This window comes from Corvus cornix, chromosome 4 (genome assembly GCF_000738735.6).
Source record: "Corvus cornix cornix isolate S_Up_H32 chromosome 4, ASM73873v5, whole genome shotgun sequence".
Lineage (NCBI taxonomy): Eukaryota > Metazoa > Chordata > Aves > Passeriformes > Corvidae > Corvus > Corvus cornix.
The window spans coordinates 50828071-50846989 of NC_046334.1; the positions used below are offsets into that span (position 1 = coordinate 50828071).

The window sequence follows — 18919 nt, forward strand, 5'->3', positions numbered from 1 at the left end:
ATTTATGGGAGGGAGATTATCCCACATTGGCCCACTGGAATGTTCTTACTCTTTGTAACACTTACATTACTACGTTCAAAAGGGGGTGCTAAACTTGGGTCTCATAAAACAAGGACAAGTTTGAGTTTCTGTATTTTTAATCCAGGAATACATTTTTCTTGTGGGTGAGCCTGTAATAAAATTCTGCTAACTTCTCCATATTCTTTGCACAATTTCATAATGATTTTTTTTTCATTTTCCCTTTTGATATTTTACTATTGAATATACAGTAATGGGATATGTGTTAGGTTTTCAAATCACTTTCACAAATGCTAAGGAGAGGACTCCAGCCTAGAATGTGATTTCCAAATATGGATGGATAAGAACAATCCTGTCTTTTAGGAGCTGTCAAGCAATGTGATTATGCACCTATGCAATATACAGATTATTTTGTATTTCAAGGAAAAGAGAGAGGTTAATACCTGATTGGGTTTGTACCATTGTAAGCACAGCTGTACTTCATTTCCACCTCCAAGTTCCAGTTATTTTATTCTAAATCCTGCATCACTGGGAATCTGCCTTGACCCCTGGAATGACAATCGACTGGAAATTGAAGAGGTCTGCACCCTGGTTTTTTTTTGTTGTTTGTTTGTTTGTTTAGGTTTTTTGGTGTGGCTGTTTTTTGTTTTTTATTTTTTTAATGTCCTTTAGAAATTTTCTGTTTTCTTTGAAACTGAGCAAGGCAAACATAGCCTTTTCTGTAATGTTGTAAGTGGCTACACCGCATCTATAATTTTATCTCATGTGATTCTTGATTAAAAGGTTCTTCAGACCTAAAATAACATGATTAAATTTCTTTTTTTTGTGTGTGTGTGTGTGTCAGTTTCTACTGGAAGATTAAAAGAAGCCCTTTTATTTCATGCAGAGTTAGAGTTCTCTTGCACATGTATGTAGGTGTACACTCCCCAAGCACAGGTGCATACACACATGTACATGCTCAAAAGACGCACAAGGACGTATGGATAAATAAAATCACATGGAATATGCAGCAATAAGATTTCCATGTTAGTCATTCAAATTTGCCCATATGCCTTTAAATTTTACCCTGTTGCACATAAGCATTATGGCAACCTATAATTAACTGACCCAGTATTCTGTTTTACAATCCCTTCTCATAACTCAGTGCAGAAAAGAGGGGTGTTCATTTAATGAACAGTTTTCAGCTCTTTGTCAGGGTGTGTTTGGAGGCAGGCTTGCAGGTCACCATCAATACCCTGTTAGAAGCAGGTTTTTTACTTTTGAAGTCTCCCATATAATTTCCTAAGTTAGTATATAAGCACTTCCAAAAGCTGAGTAACAGCCAAGCCAGAAGAAGTTTCATGTTTCATTATTGAAGCAAACTTGTTCCACTAAAGCACAGGAAAACTAACACCTAAAGTATCAATTAATTTTGGATGCCCTCTCTGAGATAGCAAGGACTGCATTTTTTCAGAGTAGCTGGTATTAGATACTGAGTACAAGACATGATTTTTATCAGCTTTGGTTGTAACTGAGAGTGTTCAGTGTTTTTGTATATCAACTTTAGGACTTCCAAGTCAGGTTGTCAGAAAATGAAGAACCTAGAATTAATGACCACCCCTGAAAATTTAAATTACTTAATTAGCATCATAGGAAATCTGGGGCGGAAGCCAGGACAAAATGTCATTCCCTCCCCCTCTGCAATGTTCACTTTCTTAGCTGTGAAAGTGGTTCTTTCCTGTAATTCCTTGCCTCATTCCTAACCTCAGCTAAAAATAAATTTGCAATCTGCTTTATTTTATGGTCCTGCATCATCCTTAAAGGTAGTTACAATAAAATAGGAAAAATATGCTCTCAAGTGCTTTTAACTTACTCATCCCACCCTCTGAGTCTTCTCACATACCTTAGTCTGCTTCCCCAGACTTCATCCTACTCTATTCTCCATTTCTTTATCCCATTCTGCTTGTCTTAACCAGTTCTTTCATATGTTTCCCAGATTCCTGTCCAATGTGTCTGTCTCTTTCCATTGCCCAACACCTGCTTTTCCCCTCTTCCAGCTACAGGTCCTAATCTCCAATTTCACTCTTTTCATGCAATTGGAGTGTCTGTCTGTTGTTACTCCCTCTCCCTCCCCTGCCTTGTCCTCATTTTTTGGCCAGCCACTCACTTTTAGCTCATCTTTCCCTGTGCTTTCTAGGGTTCACAACTTCCCTTAGCTGTTTTGAGCTTCTCTTTTCCCCAGTTGCCCATTTTACATATTCCTCCCTTTCCCCAAGGGCAGTGGGGAGGCCCCTGCTGCTCTCTGACAGACACTTCTCCTAGGACAGTGAAAAGGAGCTTTAGTGTTCTGGAATATATACTGGTAGTGGTGACAAGCGTGGTAAAGTCCCATATGATGAGAACATTTGAGATGGACCTAAAGGCTTCTGGGTCTAGAAGTTGTTTATGGTGGCAAAGAAGATGCTCATATTCCCTCTGAGGAAATGCAATCCAAATACAAACCAGAAAGTAAAGGAAGAGGAGGGACAGAAGGCTGAGATGTTTCTCTGCGAGTCTGTCCAAGTTTCTGTGTCACTGCTTTTGCATAGATTGTTGTGGGAAGGAATCTTGGAATCATCTGAAACAGAAATTAGGGAGAGGCTGAGCCTAGGGAGTATGTACATGTCTGCAGCTGAGTTAAGAGAGGCCCATCTGCTGTGCAGGGTTTCATGAGTGTTTTCTTCTCCTCAGTGAACTATACTTACTGCACAAGTGGCAAGTGAATTTTAGATGCATAAGTCAAAATATTCATGTTGCAAGGTTGCTGCTGAATAAAATTTAACAATCTGATTTTACATTTGTGTCTGTGTGTATATATTTACTTATTTGTGCACATTACATGGAAAATAAAATCACTGCGTTCTGATGTGTTTGTGCTAATAGAAAATGATGCCATTTACACTCCATTGTTAATGTGATTTTATGTGATTTATTGACATGGAAGTTTATTTTGGACATATGAAGACCTGGGAGAGTAGGATTATAGTAACAACAATAATTTGTCTTTTTAATGCTAAGAATGAAATAAAGAAAAAAAAGAAAAAAACTTGCTAAGCTTTGTTTAACCTTCAGGGGTTCTGGAAAAGCAGCTGTCACTTTTTAAAATCTTGTTTAGTATATGCCATCATTTTTCATCTGGATCCCGTGTTGATACTGCAGCTGTGCTGGAGGAAAAGGAAGCTTCCACCTTTCCGAGTCCAGAACAATGTACTCAATCTTGGAGACAAGCACTGAGAACAAAAGGGAGTGTGCTTGCATGGATCTGATTATTCTGGCACAGAAGTGGTGGCAGTGGATTTCTGTGTCTAGTCTACTGTTGCTAATAGTGATTTCTGTAAGCTGATGGAGCACAGAGTACCTTATTACCAAATGCCTTCAAAGACATGTTTTGCAATCATTGCCATGTCACAGTTGTACAGTGCTGTGCTCTGAAGTGTTGTGAAGGCCCTTAGGCAGCCTTAATGTAAAAACATTTGCTGAAGAGCCATGAAGACAACTATCATCATCCAAGGGTGAATTTTAATTCAAAATAATCTTTATCCACAAATAAAATCTGTAATTTGGTTCATTGCTTCAGTAAAATGATTTTTTTTTTTACAGAAGCAAGAATAGTTTAGTCTGTTCTTGGCAGTTAATCATATTTGCTGAGCTATTTAAATAATTCAGTAACTCCCTCTCATGAGTTAAATGCATTGCTTATTGTAGGGAATGACATCATTACTGCCCTTTCGTCAATGTAGGTGCGTATAAACCAGCAGATGCAAAAATAGAATAATAGAATCATCAAGGTTGGAAGCGACCTTTAAGATCATCAAGTCCAACCATCCACCCAGCACTGCCCCTGTAACCCCTAAACCACATCACCCAGTGTCAGATCCAGATGCGTCTTGAACACCTCCAGGGATGTGACTCTGCCACATCCATGGGCAACCTATTCCAATACCTGACTACCCTAACAGTGAAAAATTTTTTCTAGTATCTAATCTGAATCTCTCATCTCAGTTTAAGGTAATTTCCTTTAGTCCTCTCACTGTAGGAACGGCAGAAGAGACCAGCCCCCACCTCCCTACAACCCCCTTTCAAGTACTTGTAGAGAGCAATGAGGTCCACCCTGAGCCTCCTCCAGGCTGAACAAACCCAGCTCCCTCAGCTGTTCCTCATAAGACAAAACATGTCCTATGAGGAACAGCAAAAATGTTTCAGGGCTCCCAGTTCTATAGTCATTGAAGGTTGCTGTCAGGGTGAGATCATGTACCAGCCCCTTTTCTGCACTGCTTTTTTTCAGAAGAAAATCTGCCTGTTTGGGCTGGATGGGAGCAGCAGCAGGCACCAGGCAGAGACAAGTGCCCTGACACTCACTGTCTGCTTCACTCCAGGCACCAACCTCTGACTCAATCTTTGCCAAATTCTCTGTGAGCAGGTAAGTGTGCCGAGCATGCCATTTGATATTTCCTATCAGTTGAGCTGTCTGATGGGTGCGATCACTCCTTTTTTAGTCTTCCTGTGTAAGAGAGTTGGCAGATGCTCTTCCAAGAGACGCGGTTTTCTCTTGTTTGTCTGGATGCCAACTGAAACCAGTTGGACAGCTTTAAATCCTTTATAAAAACAACTATGTAAAAGCTTTGCTTTAAGGTGTCCAACTACCCACAAAAAAATCTAAAAATAATAAATTCCCTCTTCTTCAGAATTAGAGCTTGTTCTCCCAGTAGGAGTGTGTGAACTTGCTTTATTGACTTTTTTTTGTAGCCGTCTTCTATTGACAGAAGTGAGGCCTGAAGATGTGAAGGGACAGTTCAGGCATATCTGGGGAACACAACCCCAGATTCTTGAGTCTCAGTTGAGGTGGCTGGTTTTACTCCTTTTCTGTTAAAAAAAAAAAAAGGAATCAAAGCAATTGAAAGCATTTTATCATCCCCTCCCTGCCCCCCCCCCCCCCCCCCCCCCCCCCCCAGTTCATTTGTTCAAGAAAGCATATAAAAATGTGAAAGATGAGGAGAATTGTCTTCCTTTGAGGACGTGAGTACTCACACCTGGTGATTTCAGTAGGAGACAGAGCACAGCTAGAACCGGGGTGAAGCACATACAGTTAAACAAATTACTAAATCTGAGTCAGGAAGACGATTCTCTCCAGGCCACACAGGGCATTGAGTGCATTTGCCCCACAAATTCTCATGCCTACAGTATTTATGTGTCTTTGTAGTGCATACTGCACTATGCAGGCTTCAGTTTGCTACTGCATGCTGAAAAATGTGTAATGGTGTTTTATAATAAGCAGCCAAGTAAAATGGATTTCCTTTAGGTTTTCTTTGCCCCAAATATATGTTATGTATTCTCTTCAACTTACTGACAGAATTGTCTACTGAATGAGGCATGGTCAAGGTGTCAGGATTTAACTCCCAGACCTGTCAACATTTGCAATGACTAAACAAGTTAATTAGGATTACCTCATCTGAGAAATTTAAGGATATAATTCCAGGTGATCATGATGCATCTTTGGCTGTTGCTGAATCCTTAGTTCCATAATTGCTAATTTAGGTCATTCAGCCTTATGGTTTCTGAGAGCCTCCTTCCTCAGAAAATAATTCTTTGCAAGGATATGCAGAAGCTAGGGAGTCAAAGCTGCAGCTGATGACTGAATGGGTTTAACAGTAAGTTTATATGCATCATTTCCTCATTAGTAAGCTGTGAGGGAGCTGAGACAAGCTGTAGTATCTCCTCACCTTGCAGGAATGATGGAAGTATTAGAAATCATGAGAAAAACATAAGCACAAGACCTTCCAGGTTGCACTGGCTGTCCACTACAAATTTCAGTAGTTGTGATCCTTCAAATGAAAGAACTTCATTTAAAAAATTGAAATAATCTAATTTACCAAATCAGGATTTGGCCAGGACAATGGACTTGAGTTTATTAGTCTTGAGAGGACTACTTTTGGTACTGTCGTAACACAACTGCATAAGACATCATTTAACTCCTCACCTGGAAAATAGCATTTCAACCCACATTCTGTGTTAAATTCAACTTGTGGCATTGAATCACTGAGAGCAGATAGGTGTTACAAGTTACCATGGCACCTCCTTGGTGGTTTCCACTTCATGGTTCCCTTGAGCAGCAGTATCTTTTGAATTTTTCACAACACTGCATCCTGGAATGGTGTGTTTGTATTGTGTTCCTTTTTCAATTTTTGTTTTCAGGTATAAAACAAAAACTGAATTTTTGAGATTGAATGTTTTTCTTTGAAGACAGAAACTTGAGGTGTGAAACATTAGCAGCTCATAGCAGGTGCTGGGGCTATTTGCATTGCTGGGTCTGTCCACCACTGCAGCACTGCTTGGCAAGTAATGTGGCTGCAGTTTGGCAGTATTTTGGGACGTCAGCAGCACAGAGGTTTCTTGACATGGGTGTGACCTGTATTTAGGAATGAATTAAAGTTTCATTCTTCATATTAAAGGTGTTATAGAGGTTGCTTGCTGTTCTCCAAGGGAGATGGGCAGCTGAGCTGTTCAGAAGATAAAAGCACACTGCTGGATAATCTGTTGAGCAAATAACTGTCTGTGCCTTTAGAGTGCAGCAATATCATGATTGTTCAGAGAAAACAGCACTGAAAATGTCTGACAATGGTTAATTCTCACAAACTTTAATCTCATAAATTTATTACTCACAGACAATTATGTATCACAGGGAAATGTATAAAGCTGTTTACTTTTGTACTCCTAAGGGCTTTTGGGACATTTTGAAACAGTATAGAAATAGATGGCACCTTATAGCTGTCACATTTCAGAGTCTTGCTGTGTTTTTGGGACACACTAAGATGATCAATGACAATATTTTTTTTTGGCCATATAGATTCAGCTCCCTTCAGTCCTCACATCTGCCTCTCCAACTGGGGCTGACTTCCATCTCTGTCAGGATGTGCTGCAACTCAAGGAGGATTTTCATTATGTACACTCAAATGGCCATTTCTTCAACAGACGTTATTTTCTCTGAAATTCTGTTTTCTTGGACCCTGCAGGAAAGCATTGGAGTGAGAGATACAATGAATTATTTATTGGAGTGACGGGGTCAGATATGTGGCAATAGTGTATTTCAAAACAGTACAAAACAGTGTGCAGTGAATAGCAGCAGTTTGATGTGATTTTCTGCTTATAGTGGCTTTTCAGTCTCTAAGAACTGAAATTGAGAGTATATATTGAAGTGGATGTTGGAGTATTTTCCATGGCATGTGCTTTATGTGTTCTTAAAGCTCAAGGCTTGGGGAATGCTCTTGTTCTGTCTGCAGTGTCTGGCTTGGTACAGGCAGGCATTCAGCTCTGCCTGTGGCTTCCAGAGCAGCCCACAACTGAGGAAGAGGAAGAACTGCAGGAAAACAAGTTGTGGGAAATCCAAGCATTCAGGAAAAGAGTGTCTGGACCTGGAACATTCTTGTGGACTCCTCAGTGAGAAGGACACTTGGGAGGACATGCAGGGGAGGATCCTGTCTGTGGTCTACTGGGGAAGGATAGCACAGGAGGTGTTATAATCCAATTACTGCGATTATTAGATTATTAGATTATTGCCTGAATTAAGGTGCAAACAAGACCATATGCCAATGTCAATAGTAAGGATTTTATTTAACAGTTAATATGAAGAAGAGAGAGGTAGAAAGAATTAGGGAAAAGAGAGAGTCGGGGAGAGAGAGTGACAGAAAGACAGATTAAGTAGAAAGATAATCGCCACATCTGCAGATCCAGTAGTGTCCTACTGGTCCTCTTCTGGTCTTCTCAGTGGTGAGGATCCCACAAAACAGAGTTCAATGAGTTAGGATATGTTCAGGTGCAGGTGGGTACGCCCAAGCCCCTTCCGTGGGAGGAGTTTTACATTTTCTTTTCCAACACTGGATCTGTTGCAACATTTGTGGATTGTGTGCAGTCCTCTGGTGGAAGGCCTCAGAAATTCATCTGAGGGGCACTTCAGGGGTCTTTGATGGGTTATGACCATTCTGAGACTTGACAGATGCCTCTCATTTGAATGTGATCTTCCCTTGGGGTGGTGGGGAGTTTCACAACCAAGCTAGTTTATGTAAGAGTACACAACTGGCGTCATAAAAAGAACCATCTGCAGGGTCTGCTTCTTATCTGGCCCAAAACTCAGCTTGTAGTCTCTGTTGGTGGATGTTCACACCCTCTGTCTTATGCAGACCAGAGGTTTTGCCTTCACACCCCCAAAAACTCTCCTGCTCCTTCTCAGTTCATGGGGAAGAGTGTGGAAACCCAGACTCAGCAAAAGAGTCTGTGGCTTATAGCCTCCTCCAGCCTTGTTTACATCTTTTTAGACCTGAGATAATTGGTCTACAGTACCACCTTTATTTTATCTCAAGTTCCTGTCAGGTGGCTTAACTTCCCCAAATCCAGGAGGCACACTGGATACATACACCCCGGGGAGGATGGGCTTTGGTGGTACAGATGAGCAGTTGCTTCTTTGCACGCTTTGCTACAGTGGACAAAGTCCTCTGGTGATCTTAACAGTGTTTAAGAATTATGATTTTTGAGTCCTGTTACAGGAGGCCAAAGAGTGCACACTGTTGGGAGGGTTCCTGGGAAATAGTGAAGGAGGTCAGGTTGTCTGTCCATGGGAAGAGACAGCTTTCCATTGATTTAATAGGCTAAGTCTTCAGTGCTACATAGAGAACATACTCCTATTCTCCTGATATTTGTCTGGAGCTGGTGGCAGAGGATGACTTGTAAGCTTTATCAGAGGCTACTGGGCCTTGATATGACAGGAAAAAGGGAGTCCTGGAGTATGTATTTACTTGGATCAGCCAATTTGCTCATTTGTCTAGAATGTTAATTATTCCCTGTGGGAAAAAAAAACCAAACCAAAAAACCAAAACCATATTTGAAGACACTGTAAATCCAGGTAGCACACAGCTGTCATTTATTTTTCACGAGAAAAAAAGAAAGGTCTATATTTGTTCTTCAGCAGTCTTTTCACTTTCCTTCTTTTAAAGCACAATGACAGTTAATGATTAATAGACAGTGCTGCCAGCAGGAAGCCAGCATAAGTGTGGAGGAAGTCTAAATAATTGAAGTGAAAAGGTGACAGAGGCAGCCATTAGTTCTTCTGGATAAGAAATTCTTCATTGCCTGTCTATTTGCCCAAATGAAAGGGAAAATCTAGCATTTGAGCAGCACAGTCTTTAGACTTCATTATGCACTTCTCTTGGGAACAAAAGAAACAACCAGGATTAGTCTTTTTAAATTAATAGAAATTGGTGCAAAATCCCCTCATTTTTAATTGTGTCACAACACGTTACTGGGCTTGCAACATAACCAGCTTGTCAGAAGTAACTGGGCAGCATTCCAGAAACAAATACCCTACAGCAGAATGAATGTTATAACACTGGACACTTGCCTTCACAGAGTGGCTCCCCTCCGAGACATCCTGGTGGTCACAGGGGACCCTGTGTACTTGCACAGGAGGCTGGTAATTTTTAGGACTGAGCAAAACAAGGTGGCAAATGTTGAGCAGAAAGCTAGCTTCAGTAGTTTCACCAAACCCAAAGTTTTCCAAAACAAACAAAAAATAAAATAAATACAAACTAATAATTAAAGAAAATAAAAAGAACAAGCTTTTGTTTGTTTTCTGAATTGTGCCTTCTGGAACTCTGTGTCATGGGCTTATATGGACTCTGTGTCATGGAGAATATTATTGCATGTTCTTACAGGAAGAATGAGGATCCTTTCCAGCATTTTTTGAACAAACTGCGGATTACTGTCTCATCTGACACTTTGCATAGTTTCCTTTAATTTCTAGTCATAATTTAATAAGGGTCGTATCACAGGCTATCCTATCTTCTATAGAAAAAGTTTTCTAGAGGAACTGTTAAATGTGCTTGTTTAACTTGTGATGTAAAATGAGAGGGTGGAAGCAGCAGTTACATCCAGCTCTAGATAGCATCACATCTTGGACAAAGCTCTCCAGGCCTGTGAGGTGATTGCAGCAGCAGCAGTGATGCCCTGTGCCATGAAAGGGAGGTGTGCTGCCTTTCCCTTTGGTGTGACAGCTGAGTTTTCTGTCACCTGTGGTGTTCTGGGAAAAAGCTGTGGTAGCAGGTATGAAGAGAACCATTCAGCAAAGTAAATTTGAGGTCCTGGACTGTGGCAGGTTTTCTTGAAGAGTTTGTCTGCTACTATCCTCCCTCTTCATGAGGTCTTGATGCCTCTACTCAGCCCTGGTGAGCCCTCATGTAGAGTGCTGTATCCAGTTCTGGGCTCCTCAGTACAAGAGGGATATGGATCTCCTGAAGTGAGTCCAGGAGATAGTGAAGGGCTATGAAGATGATTAAGGAACTGGGGCATCTCTCTTGTGAGGAAAGGCTGAGGCAGCTGGGTGTGCTCAGCCTTGAGACGAGATGACTGAGATGGGACCTCATGAATGTGTATAAGGATCTGAAGAGAGGGTGTCAAGAGGATGGAGCCTGGCTCAGAGGTGCCAAGCAATAGGACAAGAGGCAATGGGCAGAAACTGATGCACGGGAAGTTCCACCTGAATATAAGGAAGATTTTCTTTAAAGTTCAGGTGACTGAGCACTGGCACAGGTTGCCCAGAGAGGTTGTGCAGTGTTGTTGTGGAGTCTCCTTCTCTGGAGACATTCAAAACCCATCTTCACACAATCCTGAGTAACATACTCTAGGATGACCCTGTTTGAGCATGGAGGTTGGACCAGATGACTTCCAGTGACCCCCTCCAACCTTGCCTGTTCTGTGATTCTGTGATTCTGTGATTCTGTGATCTGGAATTAATTTTTAACATTTTTTGTCCAGGATCTCCTGAAAGTTTAAAAAAAAAAATCTATAAAAATACAAGGAGATCTGCCAAGCATAAGCTTGCACTCAGTATTCTGGAGAAGAGGCTATTTTCATTGCACAGCTTTTTTCTGTACTGGAATTTGGGTATTTACACATGTTCACTAAGTGCTTGTCAAATGGAAAGTCTGTGATTTTGTATAACATTAATGGCTCTTCACAGCTAAAGTTGTATGTCTGCTTGAAGTAAAAAACATAAAGGAGGCTAGTAGAGGTTACTGCCCTTTTAAAGGAGTTTTAAATGAAGGGGAATCACAAATGTATGTTTGATTCTTTTTGCAGAGGAGTTTTTTTGCAGAGGAGTTAATAGTATGAACAAAGGCTGAAGAGAGAAACTGGAGTTAAAGGACTTTGAGAACATAAGATAGTACCAATTCCTTGTATGTCCAATGAGAAGGCAAGATGCAAAAAGAGAGAAAAAGTAGATGTAAAGTAGCAAGCAAAGTCAAGCCAGAGAATGTTATGGAGGAGGGAAGAGGCTGAGGCAGGACAAAGATGGTTGAATGCACAGGAGTAGGAAGAGCTCCACAGTCCAGACTCAGAAACATTTAGCTTATTACAGACAACCCTTATGCTATGTCATGAATGAAAGTCAATGATATATTCTGTTGCTTATTTAAATGTGAAAGATCTATAATAGTATTTCCTGGAGGTATTTTGCCTTCAGAAACTCAGGATGTAGCAGCCACCTTCTCACAGTGACAGTCAGTGTAGGAAACTGCAGAGAGGCCATGTCCTGATCCCACCACTATTTCCCATCTGGTAAGGTTGAGATAATTTTCCTTTCCCTGCTTAAAAGTGTTGCAGCAAAAGGCAGTTGCAGGAAGATACCAGAGCAGTTCCCAAGGGAAGGGTCTTAGAGAGGGGTTATAGAAGGATGTGAGGAAAAAAAGCACTTTGAAGGATGAAAGACAGAGGGGAGCCCAAGGACCTAACCTGGGAACATCCAGGTATTAAAGAGGGGGCACATCTAGTATTGATGGAGAGTGAATTGAAGACTTCTGTTGAATTGAGTTTTCTGAAGCAAATCTCACGTGTTTACTGTGATCTTCTAGAGGAGGTGGAATATAACTATTTCTTTTGAGCGACATATTTTTATGCACATAATTTGTGTATTTAAACTATTACAGCAGTTCTAATGCTATTCCTAACAGAGCTAAATTACAGAAGAGAGGCTTCATTTTTATTCATCAAATAACACATGGTAAGTTTTCAGGGAGACTGGGGGAAAAGTAAAAATCATAAGTGATCTGTTTTGGTTGCTACTGCTGTTATGTTTCTTTTCTAATCCTGAGGTTTTTTCCTACCATTTTAATATCTTTGAATTTGTTACATTATTTCTAAATATAGAACAGATGAAAACTGCAGGAAATATCTGTAAGATTGCTTACATATTATACTTTTTGAGGATAGTTTTCATTAAAACCCCACTGTATTTACAAAAAAACTCAGAAGCTGATTTATTAAGTTTCCTGGGCACTCTGCAGTTCTCAATAGATATTTTCCTGAGCTCCTCTGACTTCTGTAAGTCTCTCCTCATTTTGCACAGGAAATACTGATATATCAACCAGCTTGCTTAAGCTGATGAGAAAGTCTGTGTTAGAGGTAGGTACTACCAGATTTCAAATCCCAAACTAGTATTTTAAATGCACATTTTAAACAGGTCATTGCTCAGATGGATCATCATAGTAATTTCAATTTGACTTCCTCACATGAATCTGATTGAAGTGATATTTTCAGCGCATCAGTATACTTAACTCATTCTATTATCTTGTGCTTTTTTGAGGTAGAAAAGGTGCTGCAGGTGCCTTCTACTTCCATTTTTTCAGTTGGCTTGCAAAGAGTTTAATCAGGTTTTATTCACTGAAGAGTATCTCCATCTAAAGAGTTCTCTTACTTACAGAAAGGTCAATGAAATCATAAGGGAACCATCAATGCTTCCATTCCACATCCATGCTGTAAAGTTTAAAGATGCTCCTATTCTATCTGCTAGCAAGAACTCCCTCTACATTTCTCAGAAGCAAAGGAGAGTCTTTTTCTCTGTTTAGTGGAAAATATCTGTCTTTCAAGCTCTCAGCTCTAGAATTAGACTAAGTGGGCCTAAGTGTAGGCTTTTCAAGATCCACTGCTCAGGTACCTGTACAGGCATTAATACAGTGTTAGTAAGCAAGGTCACTGATGAAGGCTGGGTCCTTACCCTCTGTAACAATATGATGATGGAAATTTTTTTTCAGATAAGAACTGGACTGGAACCATTTTATTTTCAAAAGTTACCAAGTAAATTGTTTTAAAACATTATTATTTTTTTCAAAATTAAAAATGCTTGCTACACTTTGGAGATACTCTATGAACATCTAACCCTTGTCTAATTCATGTTGGCTGGTAATGGCCTTGTCTAATTCTTGTTGGCCAGGTGCTGAATTCACTGAGTGGTGGTCTAAAATTCCAGGGTTTGTCTTGGATAGAGGTAGGGGTTTTAGATTGCCAGATCTGCTGCAGAGCCAGAGTATTGGGTTATTTATCAAAAGATCCACCCTGAAAATGTGGACCTTGAAAGAGCTGTGCTTCTGTCTTTGGGAAGGTCCTGGCGACAGGCACACCATTGAGGGATTTTGATTCCATTATAGGCTCCACAACCTAGAACACCCAGGCCTAGAATACTCAAGCATTTGGCAAAAGATTGTCAAGTCCAAGACATTTTTAATAAAGGTTTGTGTTCCACACATTGACATTTTCTGACAAGCATTCATCAGAACATTTCCACTGAATTTAATTCCTAAGTAACAGAAGCCATAAAATTTCCCCAAGCAGTCCTCAACAATAGGATGTATTTGGGTCAAACTACAGCATTCATCTCCAGTGCTAAATTAATATCCTCTTTGCTATTGTTAGTCCAGGCAGCTCATAGCTAGTCAAAGCACAAGATAAGCTGATATTAAAAATTGCTGAGCAGTGGCTAAGATGAACAGAGAAGTGTTGGTATGTCATGTAATTATCTTGATATGTGAGGAGGCTCTGTTATTGCTTATTCAACTTACATATTTTATATAGGGAAAGCCACTGTACTATGACTTTGGGCTCATTTACATGCCTTTGTCTAGTCAGAATTAAATGCAAATTTCATGAGAAAAGTAATCTTGAAATGTCCAACAAAAAGGATTCAGATTGTCGAGATAGAATAGAGCTTATGAACAAGGATGATTCTCTATTGATTTAATTATAAATGGTGTGGGCAATAATTTAAACATGTTTCCTTAAAGAACCTAAAATCAGATTTAAAAAATATTCTTACAGTAGATACCTGTAGGTTTTCTTAGGATTTAAGCTTAAGTTCCATATTATATTATCACCACCATATGGATTATCTTCCACTCACCCACCTAGACACCACAAACTGTTGGTGACAACGTCTGGAGCTCCTGCTCTGATTCCATGCTAGATTATTTTAAAATAGAGATAGCAACGTTTCAGACTTACTGTCCATGGATTTGACTCTTCTGTGGGAGCACAGTCTGACATAATAGTACAGCTCCTTTACTGCATTGCTGGAGGGATAAGATTTTTAACACCTGTTCAGATATGAATGATACATTTGCTTCTCATATCTCTACACTGAAAACTCATTTTGCTCTGAAGATAAAGGCAGTTCCATCTGTCAAATCACCAAACACCCCCATTTCCACCCAGGAACCTGCTGACCCCTCAGAAGCAACCCATTCCTCCCAAACTCAAATCATCTGGTTCCAGATGAAACAGGTCCGTGCACTGGAGCAAAAAAACTACATGCATGCCCTGGCTACCACATTTTCAAATTTCCCCTAATATGTCAATCTGTTTAGAACAGAGTAGTTGTAGCTCTCCTGTGGGAGGAAAAAGTATTCAAGCTTTTTACAAGAAGAATGTCAGCCTTATTAAGAGGTTACAGAACAGAACAGAAAAGGTTTATTTCGTACCCAGAGAGCAAGTCACAAATATGAAGGAGGTCAAATGCCAGGTGAAAAACAACCTGGCTTGATCTCAAGTTAGTTTTTATACTCCGTGTCATATTTTTCATTGTGTGCTTGGAAGACTCCAAATCTAGTATGTGGTAACACTGCATGCTCTGGTAGGTACATATGAATTGGGATTGGGATACAGGTAATGCACAGAGACCAGCAGTGGGGAAGGGCATATAATCCCAATGCTAAGGAAAATGTGTTTCTTGAACATACACTGGAGTATGTTCTGTGTGTAGCAGGCCAGAACAAGTCATCCATACATTATATAAAAATTCCTGCTAGGGAGATATTCAGTCTTTAGAAGTAATTGATACTTAGAAGTCCAGAAAGCAGAATTTAAGAGGCTACAAGAATGTTTCATTCTCTTAGGAATGTATTTGCTGTTATAAAATCAAATCCTTCATGCTGACACTCAAGTTTCTTTCATGATTTTTCTACTCTAAAAAAAATTTTGGCTGAGGGTTTTGTTTAGAAGTCAGAAAGCTCTGCGGAAGACAGGAAAAAAAAGGCATTGGCAAACTAGCTACTGTAAGATAAATCATACTGTACAGATCTTCTGTAAAAAATTGGCTCCAGAACTTAATGTGCTCCTTAAATTAGGTCTGTAGTAGAAAGTAAAATTGTTTGCACTATGAACAAATTAATTAATATCCTGTTCTCTGGGATTTGCCTGTTGTGGGAGTAATTCTTCAGTGTCAGTTTAGCCACAATATTTATATGTGTCTGTACACCTCTTCTGAGAGAGAGCTGGTAATCCATCCTGTTAAAAGTTTAAATACTTCTTTGATACTAAAATATTTTTCTTTATTCCATAAATATCTGGTGCCACTGAAGTAGGATATACTGCCTAATGTGACAGAGCTATAAACTTGGAGCCAATGGGTGATGTCAAAGTGAGCCTTTGCAAAGCAATTAATGTGATAAAACTTTTAGAAACACATTCTATAGGCTTATAAAAAGATCTGTCAGCATTGCAGATACCTGGCAAGAGTTTTCAATTCCTACAGTTGGCTTTAACAGTTATAATGGGTAATTTTTAAAATGTTTCAGGAACTTTTAGCAGTGCTGATGCCAGCAGAGTAGTGAATATGGTACTGCGTAGAACAAGCACTTCTCTGAGAATTTATCCACCCAGCATTTATGTCTTGACCCCAAACCCCAGCTGCACTGGCCTCTGCAGGGACTGAGCCTTTTAGATTTACCTGAAATGGAATTATAGATTAACTAGGAACTTAGTCTCTGCTTAACCATGACTCTTCTGAAGAGGAAGAAGGGGACCTTCTTTTGAGAGGGTCTCATTAAGTTCAGTGGATGCTGGTTCAAAGTCTGTGCCTCATCTCTTCCCTTCATGCCCCCATCCTAACACCTAAACCCCAGGCTAAGTATGGCAGATGGGCAAAATGGCCTCTCTGATTTTTCTTGCAATGGGTTTTGTATAGTCAGGAGAACATATATCTCAGACTTGTTAAAATAAAACACAGCATGTCAGTAAAAGTAGCATCATTCTGGTAACTGTATTCACATACTAATAAATGCACCGTGCACTTGCTTCATACTAAAATAGAAGGATCATTTTAATTTGGTCTTCTCATTTACTTTTCTCTTCTTAGTATTGGCCAGAGGAGTAAATATGTTCTTTCTTCATCAAGCAGAAATTCAACAGAAGTAAACTTAAATGGTGTTTGAATGCTCTGTATTTACCTTGTACGATTTTACATGAAGAAAAATATGTGGATTATATCACTGTCAGATTGCTGTCCTGTGTAAGACTTGAGGACAAGTTGGATCAAGGTAATATTTGTAAAATACAAAACAAATGTTATTTCTAATGCATGCTGATATTTATTGAGATCTTGCAGAGTAATCATTGGATTTAATTCAGTATACAGGTCTGTGATAAAAACAACAGCAACAGCAGCAATTCTTGCACTGCTGCTCTTGCTGCTTTGGGGATTTTAACAATATTACAGAACAATTGCCACAGAAGAGAAAAAGCTTGGAGTACTCAAATTGTGACATTGCACCAGAAGAAAATAAAAAGAAATTGGCAACTTTTTATAAATCAATCTTACATTTCAGTTGGAGGGGAAAAAAGGGTCTTCACATGGTTCAGTATTTATTTGATGTGCTATGTATTTAAAGGGGCATTTAAATACTATTCATGATATATAATTTGTTTAGAATATAAGACGCCACCCCAACTGGTGTTACTCTTTGACAGTCTAGGTGTATTTCTGAATTGAAACTCTTAAAACTCACTATTTTTTTTTATTTTGTGATTTTGGCTTCTGTAGAAGACTCGGTATAATTTAGGTTTTTTCTTTTATTTTTTATGTCACACCAACGTACCTTAAAACATACACTGGTATGACATAAAGGATCTATTAATGACTTTTGGATGAATGAATTTTAACTCAATAACTATGGTGTGTCATTTTCCAGCTGATAAGTCAAAATTTGTGCTATTTAGTTCACCAAGAGGTGGCAGCCTTCACTCAAGTCCCTCCAGACTTGTCTGCTACAGGTTGACGAGATGTGTACCCGGCATGGACAATGGTTGGTGAGTATCTGGAGATGGATCCTCAGACTCTCTCAATGTGATTGGTATTCTGTATTATTGATTTGATAATAACTAGGAAAAGACAAAATGTGTGTCAGTTAATGTTTGTTTGCTAGTTATAGTTCTTTCTGTGCAGCTTGTATGGAAAAGCTAACATGAAGAATTTTAGGTAGGATTTTTGTGGGTTAGTTTTCTAAAAGTCAGATATCCAGTTTAAACAATCATTTGGGCTCTCTTCATTCACGATGAGAGAAAATCTCTACTGACTCTATATTGCATCCTGAGAGGCTTTAGGAGATATGAATTGAATAGCTGGTTAAACATGCCCATCTCTCCCTGCAGACTGTGGAGGAAACTGAGGTAACTAGTTTAGAGTAGGTCTGAAATTGAAGAACGAAAGTGAGATGTCCTGAATATTTGTGTCTTTAAATTCTATCTGAAGGCAAGCATTAATTTTCATATTTCTTCTAAGGTCTTGCGGGCATGTATGTGAATGAAAGAAACATAAACAAAATATTCCTGCTGGTCTTCATTGCTTCCTACTTATATTAAAAAGAGATGGTGAGAAAAAGCACATCCCAATTTTTCTGGACATTTTGCACCTTTGAGAAGACAATGTTTTGATTATTTTGTGAAGATTCTATGAAATTTATAGCTAAATAAAGTTTCTAAAACATTATTAAGGCCAAAGAGTATCTGGGATGGGACTATATATCGTGAGATTTTGATTCCTTATATTTTGTGTTGTGCAACATGCAACAGCTTTGATTTTAGATTTTCTGACCTATGAGGATGACTACTGATAGAAACCAGATTGAGATATGATGCTCTGTTTGTGATTTAATCTCCCATATGCCTTTTGAAAGCAGATAAGTAATTTCCATCATCATTTGCATTAATAAAATTCTGGAAAAACATGTTGGAGAGTGATTTCTCTCTTGGTCATAACTGTTCTTGACATTTGCAGAATTCCTTTGGTAGCTGAAACAGAAACATCACAGATGAAGCCATGGAAGAGCAGAAGAGTTGGCACAGATAATCCAGATGCAGTGACTATAAGAATAATGCAGCTATGTGGGTATGCTGCCAGCGTCTCATTAGATCACAACACTCTTCCCCTGTTTCTGTGACCTCCACTGACACTGTGCTATCACAAATTACTGGCTTTCATGTCATTCTGGAGGTCCTTGGAAAAGATTTAAAACACAGTAGTTGCCAGTTTTTAAAGTGCTCCCCCATTCCCCAGTTTTAATACTAGCAGTTTTGAGGAAAGTAGTTTATTTTATCTGTGATGATTATGCTCCTTGTAGTTTTCTTATTTCTAGGAATAAGATCTTAGTTTGCACTAAGAAACTCTGAAGGATATTTATAATGGTCTTAGTATTATTTGTGCACTTCAGAGGCTTCACATTCTGACTGGAGACAACATATGCATGTCTTAGGCTATTCAAATAAATGAATGTCTGGGCTGGAATAATCTGTG

General features: G+C 39.3%; 1 long non-coding RNA gene across 1 annotated transcript; it reads left to right on the forward strand.

The window, feature by feature from the left end:
* Nucleotides 1–3683: 3683 nt before the first annotated feature.
* On the forward strand, nt 3684–18340 carry LOC104690687. Its single transcript, XR_752034.4, has 4 exons — nt 3684–4456; nt 16487–16667; nt 17319–17436; nt 17909–18340. It is a non-coding gene; the product is annotated as an uncharacterized LOC104690687 (long non-coding RNA).
* The last annotated feature ends 579 nt before the right edge of the window (nt 18341–18919 follow it).